The 22307-nt window shown below is 38.2% G+C and overlaps 1 protein-coding gene across 43 annotated transcripts in view; it reads right to left on the reverse strand.

Annotated features, from left to right (window-relative positions):
* The window catches only part of LOC116217859 (uncharacterized), a 138329-nt gene that overhangs the window by 96659 nt on the left and 19363 nt on the right, over nucleotides 1–22307 (reverse strand). For 2 of the 43 annotated variants that reach the window (XR_014880914.1, XR_014880903.1), the window contains exon 3: nucleotides 66–167. The exons of the other annotated variants lie outside the window; for them this stretch is intronic. The gene's annotated coding sequence lies outside the window, so the exon portion shown is untranslated. The remainder of the gene's footprint in view (nucleotides 1–65; nucleotides 168–22307) is intronic. 43 annotated transcript variants of the gene reach the window in all.

Raw genomic sequence — 22307 nt, forward strand, 5'->3', positions numbered from 1 at the left:
TGGTCCTTTTCAATCCAGCCCACTCTATGATTCTATGATTCTATGAAAATCTTGGAAGCGCTTACCATCATGTTCCGGTTATGGGGTATGGGCTCATCACCCATTAGACTCATCAAAGTCAGCCTTTCGTACTGCAAAGTTTTCCATCTGCTTTGGCTGTTCCAGAGCTGAAGGACAGGAAGACTCAACATGTCAGTCTCTCCTTCAGAAGAAGGCACAGAGAGTGCTGGTCTCACACAGCAGATATGCTCTGTGATTTTCCATTTTAAAATAAAAAAAATCCCCAAATGAAAAACATCCCCAAAACTAAATGAATATTAAACAACCTCCTGAAGTTCTCCTGATGTACTGACATTCTAAATAAAGTTGTTTTTTTGTTGCTGTTGCTGCTTTTTAAATGTGTTTTATTTTTATGTGGTATTTCACAAAAGCAAAACAAAGTACTAATGTTTAGCCAACTGTTCCAACAATATTATGTTCAGCAAGACATGCGACATCTTCCCTTGGCTTTACAGTTATTTGTTGCTAGAATATAATTAATGAATTGGATCTTGTAATTACCAGTGTGAAGAATGTATCTTTTGTTGTAGGAGGAGGAAGGGAAAATAATTCTTTCCATAATCTTGAAAAAGGGTCTTATGTTAGATGTACAAAAAATTCCAGCTGTGACAGGCTGGGACTATATAGCCCAAAGCCAGTGCCTGTCATTGTATGATATGTGAGCATAACAAAGACTCCAGCTGGCTTCTATCAGGGCTAATAGAAGCATTTTGGCTCATCTACCTGGTAGACCATTTGTCAGGTTGTCACTTGTCTGTCCTAACCTTGAAGCTTCTTGGTTCTTTTATTTCTCAATGTCTTCATTTTCTTATTCTGAATTACACCAAATGTCTATTCAAACTGACTGCCTTCAAATCAACAGGATGCGTGCTAAGACCTGTGAAGAATTAATTAGGGATAGTGGAAAGGACAACATTTTCCTCTCTCCTGCATGCATTCTCCCAACAGCTGGGGGCTATTAGGATTCAGAAGTATGAGACATTAGAAGATTTTTATTAGCTGGTGGCAGTGATTTGGAAACTCAGTGTTAGTTGGTATACAGCATGTCTCTGCTGACTCACTAATGTTCTAAGCTATTATGTCAGCTTTCAAATTTAGTTTGTGAACATTTATGCCAAGAAGAGCACTCCATTTCAAAATGCTTTTTAAAAAGATCAGTTTTTAATAGTATGTATAGCTACAAAAACATTGTTGTATTATCTTGTTAGGTAAAAAAATACTTGTATTTCTTCTCCTGAGACATGGAAATGTAGTCAATTTTACAGTGTTGACATCAACAGATTAGCAGGCTATCAGGATTTTAATGCTGTCATGAAAATCACTGCAGAATACTTATTGTTCTGCTCCATGTTTGTGTGTGCTTGAGCTGTACCAGTTCAAACCAACGTCAGTGTAGTCTGTGCTGAAAATCGACATGCTGTTGTTTTTCATCTTCTTCGTGAAAAATTGTGAGATGGCCTCACAATTGACTTAAAGCATGCCAAGAGTTGCTCTAATTACAGATGATTAAAGCACTGCACAGAGGATTGAGTATGTCCTCTTCCGCTGTTGCATCTATATTGTAAATAGAATCATATCATAATCATAGAATCATAGAATGGGCTGGGTTGAAAAGGACCACAATGATCATCTGGTTTCAACCCCCCTGCTATGTGCAGGGTCCCCAACCACTAGACCAGGCTGCCCAGAGCCACATCCAGACTGGCTTTGAATGCCTCCAGGAATGGGGCATCCACAACCTCCTTGGGCAACCTGTTCCAGTGTGTCACCACCCTCTGAGTGAAAAACTTCCTCCTAATATCTCACCTAAACCTCCCCTGTCTTAGTTTAAAACCATTCCCCCTTATTCTATCACTATCCACCCTCATAAACAGCCACTCCCTCTCCTGTTTATACGCTCCCTTCAAATACTGGAAGGCCACAAAGAGGTCTCCCCGGAGCCTTCTCTTCTCCAAGCTGAACAATTCCAGTTCCCTCAACCTTTCTTCATAGGAAAGGTTCTCCAGCCCTCTGACCATCATAGAAGAAGAACAGTTTATTACAGATAAGCCCAAACATTTATATTGGAGCATTTATCCATATTTTTTCAGCACTACTGTGTGCAGGGCTGAAGCTAGGGAACAGAACTGAGACTGTTTATGTCTTAAATACAATCATCTTTAAATTCTGCTGCTAATAGACCTTGCACTGTAGCTTCTTAACAGGACACAAACAAACCTGACATTTGCAAAGGAAATACAGTGATCCCAATCTAAATATAGTGACGGGAAAGCAAAATAAAATACAAAAGGAATCTGATATGAATAGATGTGTGAATGAATAAGCAGGATTGACAGGTAAGAGTATAATGGGATAATACAGGAACTGCCTTTTTAATGAGAACATTTCCCAAGACAGCTTATTCTTCTCTTGACTTTCTCAATTACTTTCAGAATAACTATCTTCTTGTAAACAGATAACTGCAGGAATCAATATTGCAGTTGTTCACATAACATTGTGCTGAAAATACTCATTTACAAAAGTCAGATGTAAACACTTAATAAATCAAACTATTTTTTCCTAAGGTAGAAGAGCTGAGATATCCCTCACAGATTGCTATATGCTTGCAATTTGGAGAATGGAAGTCAGTAAATTATCTGTCATTTAGGGAATCCAGTGAAGCAAGGAAGTGAGGTCTTCAAGGTATAGAGAGAAGAGGATTGCTGTGAGAATAGTTGACAGAAAAACCAAGGCAATCTGGTATGGAAGCCATACAGTTATAACTACTATTTAATTACATAGTTCTCTTTAGAAACCTATATCATCATGGGCAGATACCTCTGTGATAATTTTGTGTGAAAGCTGTAGGTTGAGGTACTGCAACCTCAACACCTTTGCCCATACAAGGGGTTATTCTAGGCATGTATGGTGTAAAAACCTCTAAGCGAATTAGTTATGTAAACTCTTTTCATAGAGGGAGAAAAGCAAGCATTTCTAGGTCTATGTCAGAAGTCCACATTAAGATTAAATGGACTTTAAAATGAAATGGAGGGAAAAAGGTAACCAGGTTGTGGAAACAGGAAAGGATTTGCTTATTGAACGAAAAGACAGTGTCCCATAAAATCATGCTATACTACTGCACAGCTGTAATGATCGTTAGAGGAATTTTATTGGAGAACTTCAGTGTAATCAGTGTTTAAAGATCTCCAGTGATAAGTTCTGCAAAAAAAAAAAAAAAAAAAAAAATTGCTCTTGCAGCTTACATCCTATCTTAACAGTGAAGAAGCGGTAGTTACCCTGAGTCCTTCTGAATTTAATTAAAAGTAGAATGTATAAATCTTAATGTGCATATAATAAATTTTAGATGTAGTAGGTAACTTCATTGATATAGAACAACAATTTCATTTAGATGTAATGATACAGATAAGATTACCTAAGAGGATAAGTCACTATGATGAAAACCAGTAGCAGGCTAATAACAGCAGGAGAGAATTTTTCTCGTGCTTCACTGGAGAGGCAGAAACATTGTGGCTGGTTTGGGGAAAAAGAAAAAAAAGAAAAAAAAAAAAAAAGGAACTGCTTTAGGTTAAATAAAAAGACAAAGCAGAATGATTTAATTTGAGGTTTTTATCTCCAAGTGCCTCTAAGAGAGGAAAGTGAAGGTAGAAAATAATTTTAACACTTCTCCTGTTGGTTTCAACTTTGGGTAATTTCATCAACATAGTACACTAACCCTTTGTAAACTGAATTCCTGTCTCCTGATAAGCACTCCGATAATGGAAATTTATAGATAACAGAATAACAGCCCTGTTGAAAATGAGAACTATGGAATTTACAGTGAAATGGAGTCCAACATCAGGGTCTTCTCACACACAGTTCCCCAGACTATTCCTTAAGAGACTAAAGCTTAGATGGCACCGTTCTGTGACATCGTAAAAAATCTCTTCACCACATGATTGCCTCTGCTATGAACCAGGTGAATGCTTTCCTCGCTCTTCTAGCTGTACCCCCACAGATGCCTCCGTGGTTTTGTGCTTAAATCCTACATATCTTTTTGAATAGATTCAGAACTATGACGATTCTGCAGAATAGAGTCTACAAAACCAACTTGTAACTTTTTTAAAAAGCATAGAAATCTAAAGTGTTCAATCTGGCATCTGCATTGACAGTTTTTAAGAGTTGGTTCAGGTCTTATATTCCATCATTTCATCACACAAGAATCAGCTACCATCTGATTGCCAGGACTCTAAATTAATCCTGCAAGACAACCTCAATCAAATTAACATTGGTAAGTTTTGAATTGCAGTTCAGTTAACAGTAAAGACATTTGTGATAAAGGAAGAAACATGTACATGTTTTGGGCTGTTCTTAAAGGCCTTATTAAAAATCATGCCTAAGATTCTGTGCAACCTTCACCTGATAAGCAGATAAAAGAGAACCCTAAGCACTGCAAGTAATGAAAAGATAAATGATTGTCTGTAGTGTAACTTTGGTAAGTTCAACCAAATGTGGGCTAAATATAGAACATAACTGGAGTTGCATATCATTCTAGGAGAAAGGGAGAGAATTCCCTACTTGCCAGTTCAGCAAGTGCTGAATCAGTAGGGTAGGTTCTGCTTTCTCACTCGTATTGATGATGATGACTTTATTTGACAGGGGGTAGACTCTTCAGGCAGATACAACCAAAGTCTAAAGTTGTGATGTGTTTGGCAAACACCCCAGGATGAACAAAGCTATGGCAACTTGAGCTATTGATGTCCAGTAGTAGTGTTTCAAATACATCAGTTACATAGACATATATCTATGATGGAACTACAATAATTTTTTCTTTTTTTTCATATTTATTTAGAATTATTAAAAGAATATTACAGTTGTTAATATTTCCTCAAGTAGTGCTACCTACAAGAAAAATACCTTAGTAGATTAAAGACCCCTCATGCATGCTTGAACATCCTTTTTCTGTCTGTCTTAAGTGTTGAGATTCTGTCTTGGCATAGAAACTATGTAAAATCACTGTGCCTCTTAAATCACTTGAAGACCTCCAAGACAGAAATAGCTTCAGTGAATGTTGGAAGGGTCTGTGCAGCTGTGTGGCTGCTTTATGTGATGTGACCTGCAGAGAATGCACTGACTTGGTGTTCAGGACCACTCCTCCAGTTTCCTTCCATGTTGGCACACATTTGCTTTACAACGTTTTTCTTTAGCCAATTCACACCTCTTACAATAAAACAAACCCACTAAAGTGCATGTAAACCTGTGTGCTTCAGTTGTGTTTCCAAACAGAAGATTTGCAGACAGTGATCACAACCTAAACAACTCTTTGTTAATAATGATAAGACTAATCACTAGTATTTACAAAATCTCCCATAACCAAGCCACGTTGATGTCTAAAGCCGGCATGTTAGTTTTCCAGCTGCTGTAAATGGGAGTCGTTTCTCAGCATTTAAGTAGAAATGTATTGATTTACTCTGATTGCAGATCTGGCTCAACACATCTACCTGCTACTGTACTAATGATATTTCATGAATAAAAACGTTGGGAGGCAGCAGATGATGAAATCCGCAGGATTTATATTAGGCTCTTCTCTTTCAAAATGAACTGCAGAAGCCAAATGTCTTGTGATTCACATCCTAATCCTGAGTTCTATATCGTTACAAGGCTTTGAATGCATAACATTTTCTGAATTAGGTAGTTAGCCTACCTATTCTCTGGAATTTTCTTTAAAATCATTAAACACATTTAATCTCTGCAGCACAAAGAGGAAAAAATCAAGGCTGTTAAGCAGACTATGTTGCTGCAGTGTCTAAGCTTCCTGTAAATTTGCCTGGATTTGAAAGAATGTCTGGGAACAAAGATCTTCGTGTTGGCTTTAATAATGCTCTTGTACAAACTTTGGACACATGTCAGAAAGTGAAACCCTATAGCAGAAACATTAGTACTGAAAATGGCTGCTATTTTAGAGCTGTAGGGAAGAACTGTGGGCTCTGAGGGCTTAAGCCTGCAATTTTCTGAATATCTCACATGTGGATGACTGCCATCTTTTCACATAGTGTTCAGTGAGAGCAGAGGGTGCTGGCACTTCCAAGAGATGTAAATACTTTAGAGGACTGGGCTGTTATCTTCAGTCAAGACAAATAACCAATTGAATTTTTAATGTGAGTTTGACTTCTAATCAAAGCCACAAGGAGGGGAGGGACATATTAATCTAGCAGTGATTTAATAAATAGAAGGCCCCAAGGCAGATTTTTCCATTTTGTTTCTGTTACTTTGTTCTTCTCAGGCATTAGAGATTAGATTTTAAAATCAAGGCCTATTTTCAGCACTCCTATATCTCCCACTCTATGATGCTGTGCAGAGACTTGTGTCTGGAAGAAGCTTGTGCCAGTCCTTACTGAGAGCACTAGAGAGCTAATACCAGGGTGGTCAGTGAGAACATCTTGGTGCAGAATGATGCCTGAGTGACAAGAGTATACCACGATTATTTTGTGAAAATGTAAGAAGAAGATGGGAACATTCATGAAGAATTTGAAGTTGATAAAATGTTCAGCTACCTGACTTGCAGAAGAGCCTGGGATGCAGTGATGTCCCTGACAGCATACTGTGGTAGTTAGATTGAGTTTCAGGTGTGAGGAGCATATGATATATGAATTGCATTTACTTTGAAATACACAGAGAATAAAAGCTGAGAATATTATTTTCCACTTGTTTTCTCCCTACACTGTGGACTGGCACTGTGTTGCAGACTGAAACATCTGGTGTTTCCCTTATGGCTTGCATGGGGAAAAAAAGAAAAGAAAGCAGAAAGAAAGCAGATAGAGCATTAGTATAATCCAGGGGTGTCATTCAGAGAACTGGATAATATTTCCCAATCCTTTGTCTAGATTGCTCTAGAAGTATCTATTATCATCAACACAAGACAAGCATCAACAGCCATAAGCAGAAGAATTTAGCCCTGAACAGCCTTTCCAGAAGTATGTAAATCATAAACTTTTGCTTCACATATCCCCCCCTAATTCATGCTGAATAGGAGATCCCTCAGAAAGCATTGGGAATAAGGTTTTCATATCTTAATGGGTGCATAAGGACCAATATGCCTCTGCAAAGATGACAAAAAATCTATATGCAATGGATAGTGCAGACTTCAGTTCAAAATGCAGCCGTGAGCCATAGGTCGGTTATTTTTCAGGGCAACCAGACAGTTTTTGGAAAGCCCAACAGCTGGGGCTGCCAAATAGTCATTTCTGATGCAGGCTGAGTTCAGTCACCCCTGAGCACGGCAGCCTGATGTGACATGTTTCAGACTGTGTATTGGCACAGTTGACCCATGCCTCTTCTGAGAAAGTCTGTATTCTTTGCACAGTACGTGCCTTTCCACACACTGTACATGCAACAAAGGCTTGTTCTGGGCCACTTCTTTGTCCAGGAAGGCACATACTTCCAATGAGCTCTTTCTTTAGAACCTCCAAATTCTTAGGAAAGCCTGGCATCTGGCCGCATATGGAAATACAAAAAGGTCAGCTTCCAAATTTCCTTTGCCCTTCCAAATCTCACTGGATTTCTTTACTGATGCATTTGATGTTTCTCAAAACTCAAAAATAAAAAGGTGTATGCACACTAAGAGATTAAAATGTCTTAATAGATCTGAAATATTACCATCGCTTGTGAATTTAACCAATAATAATTATTATAGAAAAATAAGCAAAAATTGACAACACAGTGTCAAGACAGTGCCCAGCAGTAGCTGGTGACACAATTTCAATCATTTTCTCTCGCAGTCTTTTAATCTCACCGGTTTCCTGAAGTACACAGGGAACTAGAAGGATAACTAAGGGCAGCTTAGGAGGTATGAATTATTGCCATACAACAATTTATTGGCCCAAAAAATTGCAACATCTCAGGAATCACTCGTCCAGAACAAAATTACTGCTGGTTAATGATAATCTCTCATTCTTTATAATTTTATTTTTATAAAAGCACATTAACATATTATCCATGTTATCAGCTACTTATTTCACTTTGAAGAACAGAATAATTTTCAAATTACAAATGCTTAAACAATAAGATCTTGTTAAAGACCATAACATTTAAATTTTAAACAAACAAAAGAAGAGTTTCTTAAATTTTGGATTTAAAAACAAAACAAAGCAAAAAGCAAAAACAACAACAAAAACAAACAAACAAACAAAAAAGAATAAAATCAGAAAAGGAATGTTTACCAAAGAATTTCAGCCTGTAGGAAAACTGAACTGAAGCACAGATCCATGAAAGCACAAATTTACAGTAAGACAATTGAAATTGCTTTGCATACAGTTTCTCTAGAGACTAATTTGTGTATGGATGTTGAACAAGGTTCAGCAGGATTAAGGTTCAAGATAAGTAACTTTAGACAATATACATACACAATTTCACCGTCTAAGGACTAGATTCTGATGAATACTTAGTTATCTACTACCATTGGAAGTGTCCTAGAGTATTCAGAAGTGCTTGAGCTAGAAGATAAGGCATGTGACCTAAGCATAGACACTAGTCTGTAGAATATCCTGCCTAGCCTACAGGATTGCCAAGATATCTTCATGATGTTTCTGGTTTTGATGCATTAATGGTAAGTGAGCTGCACCTTTCTGAAGTGGCATTTAAGAATCTGTCAGGGTACTCTGAGATGTTTAGTGTGAATTCTGATGCTCTATTTAGTCACCTGTACCTCAGATATTCCACTGTGCTTCCAGCTCCTCCTTCAGAAAAACAGAAAATCTTCAGAAAGTCTTCCCTATCATATCTGCCAGATTCATGAGTATGTCTTGAACATTAATGTTGCAACAGATGGCTATGTTTGAGCAACTGAAACAAACTATGGATATTGCTGACTCTAAGGGGAACTTAAACAACTAAGTCATGTGTAAACACCTACACTGAGATGCCTAAGTGGAGCTGTCTGCAATCTGCTGCTGACTCTCACTCAGTAGGTTCACTGAGTCACCCCCACTTCTGAGAAGTCTTAAGGTATCTGCACAGGATTAGTAGGACACAAGACCTATGGAAGAGCCATGTCTTTCTGCAGAGGCAACTATAGACCAGAAGACCATAACTGCACTATCTACTGTGTTTAGTTCAATTTAGCCCTGAATGCACTCCGTATGAATAAATAATGGCTAAGTAACAGTATTGGGAACAACTTTATCTGGCATTTTGCTAATTGTAGGTGATCTGACAACGGATAATGTGCCTGCAATATTTCCAAAAGCTTAAAAACATACAGCAAACAGGAGTTCTTGGTTCACCCAGAAAAGTCTCCTGTATTTCAAGAAAAGAGAGAGCCTTGGGGCAGAGATTTGTACCTAAGATGTTGTGGTTATATCTTTTCATTATAGATATCCATTTGTCCCAGTTAGTTAAAGCAAGATCTTTCTTACACTGGGTGAAAATTATGCTGGGAAAGAAGTTAAAATAATACTATGTCATGGTTTCATGATTTTTTGTTATCAGTATTCCACATCATAACATGATGTAATGCACTGGGGATTTGACTGCTGATGCTCAAGTTCTGGGTGCCTGTCCGGAGGAGAAGAAGAGCTACATTTCCCCAGGGGGCTTTGCGGTCAGCGAGGAGATATAACTCCCAGCAAGGTCACCTGATGTTCTCTTCTTTGCCTGCGCTGCTTCGCTTGCGCTTCTCCGTCTGCGCTTCTCTGCCTGCGCTTCTCTGCCTGCGCTTCTTCATCGGCTCAACTGGACTGCACTTCTCATCTCAGCGTTGTGGTGAGGCCGATCCACCTTCAATTTCACACACTCTCTCTCTCTCCTTATATTCTGCTGATACCATATTTAGTAAATTAGTTTGTTTCACCTCAGATTGTTGCCCCTGTTTTCAATTATTTCGGGGTCCCCTATTTTCCTTTTCAGGGGGCGCAGATCCGCAGATCCCTCCGCCCTTCTAATCATGGAACCGGGCTGAACCAGCCCGTAAACCGTTGACAGTTTGTTTGTTTTTAGATACATAGAAAATCATAATCAATACTAGAAAGTAGATGAGTCAAAACTGCATCTGTAAGTGACTGAAGACATTTGTGATCTGGAGAAGAAAAAAAAGTTAAAATCCTCATTATTGCATACATGAGGATGACTCCATGTTACCATACTTTGTTCATGAGAAATAGAAGTTACAAATCTACAAACTATGACAAGAAATCTTGAAATTTACTCTTTTTTTTTTTTTTTTTTTCCCCTCTGTACTGGATTTGACATTAATGACAACAAACATAAAGTAGCTAGCAAAGTTCTGAGCAATTATTATGCTGACTTGGTAGGAATGCTCAACATTTAGAAACAGGTTGTCTTAAAAGTGGCCATGCTGTCTGGGAGGTATAATAGTCCTGGAAAGATAAATCTCTTGTACACATTTCTGTGCATGTACAGAAATGATCTTCCAGCTTTATATGCTGAGTGTGGCTGAATTTTTCATATGGGGCACCAAATCAGCCTACATAGGCCATAGTAGGCTTGGCATGTGAAGATAAGCCAGTCATGGCAGATCAGTGGCACAGCACTTGTGCTGTAGATATGACAACTCCTTCAGAGCTGCTATTGCATATGTACTATTTATGAGACACTATGTACAATTTATGGGATATCCTGTTTAGCCACTATTTTTTTTCCAACAGTCCAGACTGCTTGGCAATCTGAGAGAACAGCTGGCAGCTACAAAATTATGACAAAAGAAGACTCCCACATATCTTCTCCTTTATGGTACAGGAGCAGATAGTGAATGGGACATGAACTCAATAGATTATTTATGGAGAAAAAAAAAAGTTTATCTGTTTAGCTACTGCAAACATTTTGGTATATCTGTAATGCAAAAAACAGTGAAAGCTAGATGCACACCTTGTGCTGCTTATGAGCTCTTCCTCAAAATTAGGCTTGCTAGATATGGATATTCAAGTCATAGATAGATACAGAAAAATATACAGTCTTTTATATCCAAATAGCATTGCCACTGAATATAAGAATTACATAATTTAGCTTCTTCATACCTAAACTGACATGAATTGGTGGGAAGATAAAGTGTTTTTCGATTAACCAAAATTAGTTCAGATTAAAATAGTTCTGCTTCCTTGCAGTACAATTCAACAAGAACTTTAGCATAGTCATCTGTAATATCCCTGACATTTTTTTATTTTGCTTTGACAAGAATACTGGTCTTGTATTAATTTGTATTGATTTACACTCTTCCAAGTGCATGTAAAAATATTTGCATTTTACTTCTCTTTTTAAATCTTACATTAAATCCGAGTTTCCGGTGAGTTGTTTGATTTTGGTATTGTATTGAAATCTATCTTTCTCAGCAGTGTTTTGCATCTGTAATTGTTAAACCTGACTGTCTGCAGTGTTCCAGAACTATCAGGTTGATAGGAGCCAGAGGCAGAACAAAAAGACTAGGCAAAAGCAGCAAATCATAAACAGGTTGGCTTTCTCTCTCCTTAGATGTTCTAGTTCTTTTCTGTAATGTAACAGCTGTGTTCAGCGTGGTAAATCTGAATATGACATGATGTATGTAGGAAAAACAGCTCTAATAAATGTACAGAGCTCTTCAAGCTTGAAATCAAATCCAAGATTTCAGCCTGTATAAGTTAGGCAGTTTTACTGAATCTCTTTGACAGGCCTCCTGCAAACTGATCCTCCTGAAAGAAGGGTGGTGCTCCATCCAAATGTTACCTAGTCCACACTAACTGTCTAGATTCCCTATCGTATCTGAGCATGAAGGGATGTAGTAAGGAATGTCAAAGCCTCATAAAGAAGATGGAGATAGATTGTTGTCAGAGTTATCCAATGACAGGACACAAGGCAACAGGCACAAACTGAAATACAAAAGTTCATGTTCAAACATGAGAAAAAGCACTGTTACTGTTACTGTTGTAAGGATGATCTAACACTAAAACAGGTTGCCCAGAGAATTGTGGAGTCTCTATCCTTGAAAATATTCAAAACCCAACTGAACATGGCAACCTGCTTTAGCTGACCCTTTCTTTGAGCATTATGGTTGGACTAGGTGCTCTTCAGAGGTGCTTTCCAAAATCAGTTATTGTGTGAAACTGTGATTCTATATTAAGTGTGAAGCAACATCTCTAAACAAATATACAGATGAGCTTATAAGGTAGGATCAATTGCCTTTCCAAGGTGTTTGTTTTTCTGCATAGACTTTAAAGGGATTTTGATCAGCCAGCTTAAATTAGATTTATTTCCAGATTCAGACACTGGAATTCAGTAGACTATACTGTAAGTATTAATGTGTGAGTTAAATATTGGAGCTTAAAAGGTTTGGTAGTGTTGGGCAGGTGAAACCTTCTACTTTAGCAAATCTGTCCTTTTCTTGGAGAACAAGAGATAGTGAAAGATGAAACTGGGATAGAGACTGAGCTCCATATTCAGGGAACTAACTTTATATGACTGTAATACTATTTCAGCTCCTACTACTGTGAGTGGCTCAACTTAGTGTACTAAACAGAAAACATTTGATTACATGAAGCACCTCTCCTAATGTATGGTTGCCACTTGAGAAAAGCAGGGATCTCTTGTAGGCCAGCTCCATGAAGATGATGATATCTTAAGTAACTGGAACATCTCAGGTGCTTATTTCTGATTGCTTGAATCAAGCCTTAGATTTTCATTGATCATAATGGAGCTGAGGCAGTCATATGAAGAGAGAGATTCTGTCATCTAGACATAAAAACTTAGCAATACTTGAAGTATCATAGAATATGTTAAAGGTCTGGTCTCTAGGTGCTGTTCCAAAAGGGTGCATTTTTCCCAAAGGTTCTGTGTCTCATCTGCCAGATCCATGCAGCTGTTCTGATTAATCTAAGTAATGTCAAACACCAGTAACTATGGGACTCTGGAGCTGAATCCAACTTTTCAAGTCCTGCAGATAGTTGAAATCATTAGATCATTCAATTTAGGATAGGTCAATCCAGATTTAATTACAAATATTTGCTGGTAAAGTAATAGACACATAACTAAAGATTTCTAGGTCTCTTCAAGTCTTTTCTGTCTAAATAAAGGTTTCTAAGGCACTTATTTCTCTGCAGTGACTAGGTAGAGAATGTAGGCATCTACTTTTGGTAGGGGCATAAGTGCCTACCTTAAGGTTCACTGAATTCTCTTTCTAGTTACCCACATGTGGCATATGAAGCAAGTGAGATGCTTCAGGGTATGCCATCTGGCATCCAGCTCTCATTCCAGAATAGCACTTCTGTATCCCTGTGTCTCATATATCCTATCTTGTGTCTGACAATCCCAGCTGAATGCCCCGGGTATCTTAGAGCATTCCAAATGGTACAAAATGGATTTAGGCAACAGAACTGATTGCCTACTGTTCTCTTGGTGCTTAATCATAGAGATTTAAAAACTACCAGTTTAACCACAGGCTCATGAACAAAAAGAAAGGCATATTAATACATATAAATGATGGTTAGAAATTATTACCTTGTAGATACACAGCAATTAAAGCCATAATCTGGAATTCTATAGTGTGATGCTGATGTCTTCTCACTAGATTTTTATCATGTATATATGAGAATGCCATAAAGTCATACAAGAGGTATACGCACTATCTAACTATACACAACGCTGGCATAACACTCCCTTCCCCCTTCCCCTTTTCCATAATCATTTTAAAAATAACACTGAAATCTTATTTCAACATAAAGACTGAGAAAGCAGACAGTCAAATGACTCCCTCTGTTGTAATGAGCTATAATTTTGTGCACACTTATAGTATTTCCCAGTGCGGTATTCTGAAAACATTACTCCAGGGGGTCTATATCTGAACAGAAATAGTGTGAGAAATTAAAAACCAGAGGTAAAACAGCTCTCAACCTTGCTTGACTATTACAAGTATTACAATATTTTATGCAACTTGATGCAGATGAGGCAGTAGCCTAATATAGCAAAGTTAAAGACAGAAAAGATGGGAAAAGGACAGAGCTGTAGTTTTAAATCTAATTGCAATAGAATGGGTCTATTTTGGATCCCATGCCTTATCTGCTAGCTCAAGCAACTGTCTGGGTACTCTAGGACACCTCCAATGGTAGTAGATATCTGAGTGTTCATCTGAATCTAGTCCTTAGATGCTGAAATTGTATATGTATATTATCTAAAGTTACTTATCTTGAATCATTTGTTGACCAACTAAAACATTATTTTTGGGATGGGGAAAAAAGAATAGTAGGCTAAAGCATCAGATCCCATTAAGCAGTGACATTATGAAATGTTAATCGTATTAGCACTTACATATTTCAAAGTTTGCAGCTTTTTATGAGGCTCTCAATGACTATTCTTAACCTGTGGTCAAGTGGTGCCATAGTAAGTGATACTTTTAAAGTCAGAACTGGGAAAAGAAGCAACAAACATTTGTGGGGTTATTCTGGTAAAACAACGTAGAGAAGGGCTCCCTTAAATGACAGTACATATGTCTCTAAATATTCTTCTAATTTCACAGATTTCCTAACCACTACAGACTTTGCACAAACTGTTGGAACAGTAATTTCACGTAGGTGGAAGGGGCTATTTGCAAAACACATGAAGTGTCAGTAAAACCTAAACCAAACCAAAATAAATCTAGCTGAACAACTAAGCAAACAAACAAGCAGAATCAGTCCTGATCTCTCCAGAAGGTAGCTGAAGAGGGTGTGAAAGTAAACTACAAAGTACAGGCTATTGCACCCCAGTGTTCTTCTGCTGAGCCTGTGTCTAACAATGTCTGTGAGGAAACATAGACTGTATGAATATCTGCTTTCTAGGAAACATCTTCAGTTTCTGTTTAGGGACATAAGGTTATTTGCAAGCCTCAGTGAAGAGAAAGGTTTGAAATCTCATTTGAATTATATAGAATCTCTTTTCTGGTCTATCTATGAGGGCTACTCCAAAAGTAATGCTTTCAATTTTAGTATCTTGGCCAGCAACATCAGAGGTGGATGTCGGTGGTATGGCAGTATAGGCTGAACCTTCCCACCAATATTCCATTACATATTGTTGCAGTATGACAGATGGCAGCAGAGAGACAGTCTGACAGAATGGCATCTGACATGGAAGTGCATATGGAGCAAACGGGTATAACTGAATTCCTCCATATAAAAGAATTGTACCCACTGACATTCATTGATGCTTACTGAATCTTATGGAGACCAAACAGTGGACATGAGCACAGTGAGGTGATGCATGGTGAAACACTCTAGAACAGTACATCACCTCCACTGGCAAAGATTTTTACAAGCAAAGCGTGCACACTCTTGTTCACTGCTGGTGAAAATGCACAGATAATGGTGATGGTTATGCTGAAAAACAGTGTTTTTGTAGCTGAGAGTTTGCTCTATCAAATAGCGTTACTATGCTTTTCATATCTGTTGTAGTTTCCAAGGGAAAGTATATGAGAAATTACATTTGAGTGACCAAACATAACATTTTTCTCTTCTCTCTGAATGATCCATATTTCACTGTGGTAAGTCATCACAGTTTTCAATTGTTGGCTCTTGCCTATCTGCCAGCAATCAGGAAACAACCTGTTCACTTTCTTACAGTTTCAAGAGATCTCTGAGGAGCGAGACAAAGACATTTTTCCGGCTGGTTTGATTAGTCATCTCCAGGGAAGAAAGCCAGCCTCATTAACAAAGGTAATTCCAAGAAGAAAACCTACAGCCTTCCAGCGCTAAGAGGGTCCCAGAACCCTTTTGGAACTTCTGCAGGCAAGAAATTATAGTGCCTGGCTTCACTGAATCCATCTGAAACAGTTTAATGGAGATTTAAGACAGGATATTTTAGAACTCTCTCCATCAGTTTGAAGAGAAACTGATCCAATTAATTCTCAGCTGTTCTTCTACCACAGAAAACACAGGGAATAATCTTAGTTCCACTTCATTTATAATTTAAATGATTATTTGACTATTTAAATAAAGCCTTATTTTATTTTTGAAAGTGCTTTATTGTCAAGTTAATTGACACTTTAGAATCTGCTGCAAATACTAGGAAAAATGCTATAAAATAAATGATTTATTAAAATTTAAATAACCCCTTGTTCATAGAAAATTCAACCACACTGTATATGTCAGGGGAAAACTGAAATCTGAGTAGTTTCAGGCATGAAAATGACATGGCAGTCTTTCGCCCAGCTGCAAGTTCTAGAAGGACCATTTACAGACCTTAGTAATAAAGTTTTGACCTAACAGGAACAGAGATAAATTCAGTGAAGATCACAGCTCTGGTCAATAGACTACAGGTAATAGCAGACTTTATATTTTGAGTCTCTTCTGGCCTGAACAGCTTTTCCCCACTTGTCTGCACAGTCCTTGCCTGCTTTTAATACTACTACAGGCATATAATGCTATGTAACCTAGGAGTGATAGAATGAGTATTCCAGTTAATGCAGGAGCAACAAGCTTTGTTCTCTGCATCAGGGATGCATGGAATGGAGAAAGAAATGGAAGTTTGTAGTACTTAAGCTGAAGGTTTCAAGGAGGTTTCAGGAAAGAAGGGGTTTAAGCAAGTGGCAGGGAAGTTATCATAGGGAAGGAAAGTCAAAGAAAGGAAGGGGATGATGCTGTAGATTTCCACATGCCCTAAAATTGAGAAGTGCAATTCCTGCCAGTCCAAAGGAGCTCTGATTTACCTCTTTCCCCCCCCACCCCCCTTATCTGCCTCATCAAGCCTGATGACAGTTCTTCAATAATTCCCATGGAGTGCCTCCTTTTACAAATTCAACCTCACATCTCAGGTTATTTTGTTCCAGTATTGAAAAATACCAACCTTTTTCCCACACCATGCCCCCTTGGTTATCAAGTTAATTAGTCAGCAATATCTGTCCTACTTAATTACTAAGAGAGACATCATCTGCTTCAAAGCTTTTCACCCTTAAGGTATCTATATAAAGAAATGTATACATTGCTTATTAAAAGAAAGTCTGATAATGACTGCATTGTTCTTGTGGTTGACTCCCCAAGAAGCAACTGAGAGCTCAGTATAAAGACTGCAGTATGTAAATTTTAGTTCATTTAGTTTCTCTTCACACTGCTGTGTTAGCAGTCCTTCTTTAAATCTGCCTGTCTTTTCAGTACCTAAATGCAGAGGGAAGTGCAGGTGCTAGGGAGACATTAGTGCTGATTAAGTGACTGACAGGTCAGAGGAGTGGGAAAGACAGAGAGAAAAAATATCTCCAGCTTTCATTTCCCATGATTCTTCAGCCAACAGTTAGAAATGACTGTTTCCCTGGATGTTGTACTCTGTAGTGCTCTAGAATTAAAAATTTCCCTGCTGTTCTATGGAGGAAGCACAAACTTTTGGCAGGCACAGTAGAAAGTAGTGCAGCTGATATTTTCTTAAAAAGATCAAAATACACAAATATTAGGATCATAGGATTAATGATTCCTGGATACCACCATACTAAAAATAATAACTTTTGTTTTCAGTGTGTTAGCATGATATGCTTTCAGAATGCTACGGTTTATAAGGCTATCGTAACCTAATGTAACACCACTATTTCAAAGCTCACATTGTAACCCTTAACAGATAATATACGCAAGGCGTTGTTAATTTCCTGTAATGAGCTATGTAATTAAAGGAGGACTGGCCTGCAGGGACAGGGAGGTGATTGTCCCCCTCTAATCTGCCCTTGTGAGGCCTCATCTGAAGTGCTGTGTTTAGATCTGGGGCCCTCAATGCAAGAAAGACAAGGAGCTCTTGGAGTGGGTCCAGAGGAGGGCCACTATGATCAGAGGGCTGGAGCACCTTCTCTATGAAGACAGGGTGAGGGAACTGGGATTGTTCAGCTTGGAGAAGAGAAGGTTCTGCCTCATTGTGGCCTTCCAATATTTGAAGGAAGCATATAAACAGGAGGGGTAACGGCTGTTTATGAGGTTGGATAGTGATAGGAAAAGGGGGAATGGTCTTAAACTGAGACAGTGGAGGTTTAGGTTAGATAATAGGAGGAAGTTTTTCAGAGGGTGGTGACACACTGGAACAGGTTGCCTAAGGAAGTTGTGGATGCCCCATCCCTGGAGGCATTCAAGGCCAGGCTTGATGTGGCTCTGGGCAGCCTGATCTAGTGATTGGCAACCCTGCACATAGCAGGGAGGTTGAAAACTAGACGATCATTGTGGTTCTTTTCAACCCAGGCCATTCTATGAATACAAAGGTACTAGATCACATGCATTGTTTCTGATATAATGCCATCATTTTGCAGGATCTCAGAACTGCTGTGGATTAAAAGGAACCGCTGGTCCAACCAGCTATCCAAGCGGAATTTTTCACACTTTCACTACAGTTTTCACGCTCCCTGAGCGTGAGAAAGAAACCAAGCCACTTCTTTGCTGTCCACCTGTTTACCTCATCTGTCTCACTTTGGCTAAAGTCCTTAACGCGCACTTTTATGTTAAACAACACCCAACAAATAAGTGAAATTGAGGGGAAAAAAAGATCTGTATGAGTAATGAAATCATTGGAATTTTAATTTTCAAATAAAAGGTTTCCTTCTCAGTGTTTTCTTTTAGGGTAAGCACTGGTAATAATGAAAAATTTTGTAACTCTTACCTCTCTTTAAATCAGATGGTCATTTTTAGACCCATGGAACCAAGTTAACCATTCTTCTACAATGTATGGAATTATTTTTTCTATGTGTTCTCAAACATTTTCATTTTTTAAGTATTCAGATAATAATGCTCCTACTAGCTCTCCTAGGGAATCTTTCTTGGAGTTTTTCAGATATGAATATTATTTATATATCATTTTTGTTTGATGACTTTTCAATCTTTTTGTCTGATTGTATCAACCTTACTTTTTTCTCCACTTTACCACTACTTTTTTTCATTAACACCAGTAATAAATAAGGAGTAAATATGCCAAGAACTGAAACTATGATTGTGGTGAAATCTCAGCTGTCTGCACACTTAAAATATCAGCAATTACAACTGTATACCAAGAAGCAGACATTATTGGGTTAACAGCAGGCAGCTGTTTCCCCACTGAGACTCAGTGCCTGACTCATAACAGATGGGATAGAAGGCTGCAGACCAGGCAAAATAGGGTGACTGCCAGAGAGGTTAGGATTTACCTCAAGGAGACTCTTTAGCTACAGTTTATTGGAGGAATGTCTTGAGAAAACTCAAAACAACAACAAAAAAAAAAAGCGTCAGGTGTGCTGGCTAGGTAAGGGCTGAAGAGCATCTGACTTTTTAAGGCCTATGTTGTGTGTCACTGAAGGATATCTGATGTGGGTGGCAGGCCATGAAGCTCAGGTCTTTGCAATTTGGATGTCCTTACTAGCTCCTTAAGTAGGCTCAGGGAGATTGAATCCTTTGGATATATATATAAAATGGTGCTTACAGAGAGTAATATTGCACAGAGGAAAACCTCATGTAACTCTACGTAGGATGCTGTATTGCTAGAGAATACCAAATGAATGTATTCAAGCAAAATAAAATAGTAGTTTTATGAGTCTGGCATAGAAAGGAATGAGAAGGGACAGAAGAAAAGCAAAGCATCAATATAATGTCTGCAAAGCAGTTGACAAAGTGATTGAGAGATGGATCAAATGTGTTTCAAAGATAAACCAAAGCAGTTTGTAGTGACAGGAAATTATTAGTGTTCTGACGAGTTCATCTTACTCTTGTCATTTAATGCTCTTGGCAGACGCAAGAAGGGTATGTGCTGATGTTGTGAGGGTATTAGACAGCACTAAGAGAAAAGAGCAAGGTATTAATAGTACAGGAGGAGCCAACTGGAGTTCTATGGTTTTTCTGTACATTTCAAGTGCAAAACTCTAGCTAAAAGAATCTGTATTCATGAGGAAATTGGAAAAGGAAATAAAGGGAGTTCATCATCAGGAACTAGAAGTAGTGAGAGAGTTGATTGTATGATGCCTGAGTGCATGAGATGCCACAGGGTGGTTGATGTACATCTTTGGAAAAGATGTACAATTGTGGTCAGATTTTTCCCAGTAAAAAAATGGAGAAATATTCCTGCTGTATAGACCTCATCTTGAATAGTGCCTATGGTTTTGATTGCCCAACTTCAAGGCAAATTAAGCCAGTAAAGAGACTACTAGGGTGACTCTGGAAATGGAATAGAATCTTTCCATTTGAAAAGTGGGTGTGTTTAGTGTACTAAAGTAAAATCGAATTGAGAAGGGATATGATCACTCATCAGGGAAGAACTACTTAAGATAAAGTGTTGGCAGAAGAGCAAGTGGATATAAAGTAGCCTTGAATAAATTAAGATTTAAGTTAAACAGTAGTTGAAACCACATGAGAAAAGAGCTCCTGAAAGTGAGTTTCTCTCGAAGTTTTAGGAGAAAAACCTAATTGGTTTTAGGAGTTGGACTCAATGACCTTTATGGGTCCTTTCCAACTTGGGACATTCTATGATGCTAGGACTTTAGAATGAAACCAATTTGATTGAAGAAAAGATCATACCACTGGAGTACTTAAAATTGTTTGGCACTGTTTTCTTTTGATAGCCTGTGTTACTCTTGTTGTGGTTCTGCCGTATCAATAATGAGAGGGAGATGGGGAGTTTGGGAGAAGTAATACTGATCACCAATACAGACCTTGCTTATCTCCAGCCTCTGAAGAGTCTCTGAGTGTTAATAAGTAGTAGCAGATTCTGTTTTGAGGGGAGAATCATGAAATTATTGGTGGTGTTCTGTGCCTTGCCAGTGTGTGCCACAGTTTCAGTGAGTGACATATCCACTTGCAGTGTCATTTTCTAAAATACTTGTAGTTCTTGAAATTGCACTTAGGTGAGGATGAGTTCAAATAAACACTGATATGAGGAATACATAACCTTGTAAAATCCATAATATGTACACAGCATTTAGTCACCTCTGCTTTATTGTTGAAATACCAAGCATGTGGTCTAGCTGAGAGAGTACTAGAGGTTCTAAGCTGAGGTTTCACTACTACAAGAGACAGTTTCTTGTTTTCATTCATGAAATGCCAACCTTCTTTCATGTAGCTGTTTAGTGTAGGTGGGACATGGAGTTCAAATATAAAATTCTTTCTCTGTTGTTGTCTATTTTTTGAATGATTTTTTTCTTCTGAACTTCAGTCAAGAAACGTTATTAATCTATGGTATGAAAAAATGCTGTTTACTGTCACAGGAGTCAACACTATGCTTCAGCCAAGTTGTACATGAAACTCCACTTTTCACGTAAGCATGGACATTTCCAACTGTTTCTTACAAAAGCATATGAATGATATTAGTACATGCAGGTTGCTACAGGCATTTAGTCAAGATGATAAAGCTGTAATCAACCTTGTAAACCAACCCCGATCCTTGTCTCTGAGAGGTTTCATGAAAACCAGTTAGTGGTGATATAGCTATGAATAGATATTTAAGATTTGTTTAAGGAAGCCTTTTCACTAAGTGACTATACAGACAAGAAGAGCAAGCACCTTAGTTTTCACTGAAGAGAAGATAAATCTTCTTTGGGCTGTGTTTTGGTTTAATGCTTCCTTCTCTAATTCTAAAAGTAAAGGTCTATTCAAAACTGCAAAGAACTGTTGTTCTAGTCATCAGCTACAACTGCTAGTGCAAAAAGTAGCTTAGGAAAAGCAGTATTTTCATGGCACAGAAAACCAGAAATGAAAGAGGAAGTGTGATTTTGTGTTCTCTGTGGTCTGACTTATCCTCAGAAGAATTCAGCTGGTGATATGGCGTGTCATCCATCTATCAGTTACTTTCTAACTGCTTCACTCTAGAGAAGCCCGATTCCACATTATCTTTTGTTTTCTTTCAAATTTAATTTATCTGGCTGTTGATAAATCATCAAAATGCACTGTTTTACCATGCTTATAAGACTTTTGAAATGAGCACAGTCACCAAGTTTGTAAATCAAGAAATCATTTTCTCCTTCTTCTCCACCATGTGCATATAATTCCTTGTTCCCCATTTGACAAATGTCTGGAGCTCATAATATGCCTTAATGTTTCTGGAACATTGCGGATTCTCATGCTTCTTATACTGTTTGCAACACCCACCGCTGGCCAGGACTGTATGTATTAAAGTGCAGCTGCTCTTTTATGGCAGACAAAAGGAGAATATGTCTCCACGTCTTTTCTGGAAAACATGGCGCAAATTGCAGTGCAGTACAGCAATGTTCTGCTAGCATGATGTTCTTCTAGTACTGGAAGCTGGGTAGCTGAGGCAGACTCTTCCTAACCCAATGGTCTCACGGACACAGAAGAAAGACTTGTAAAACTACACTGTAAAACTGGATGTTTTGCTGAGAT

This window comes from Meleagris gallopavo, chromosome 1 (genome assembly GCF_905368555.1).
Source record: "Meleagris gallopavo chromosome 1, MGAL_WU_HG_1.1, whole genome shotgun sequence".
NCBI lineage: Eukaryota > Metazoa > Chordata > Aves > Galliformes > Phasianidae > Meleagris > Meleagris gallopavo.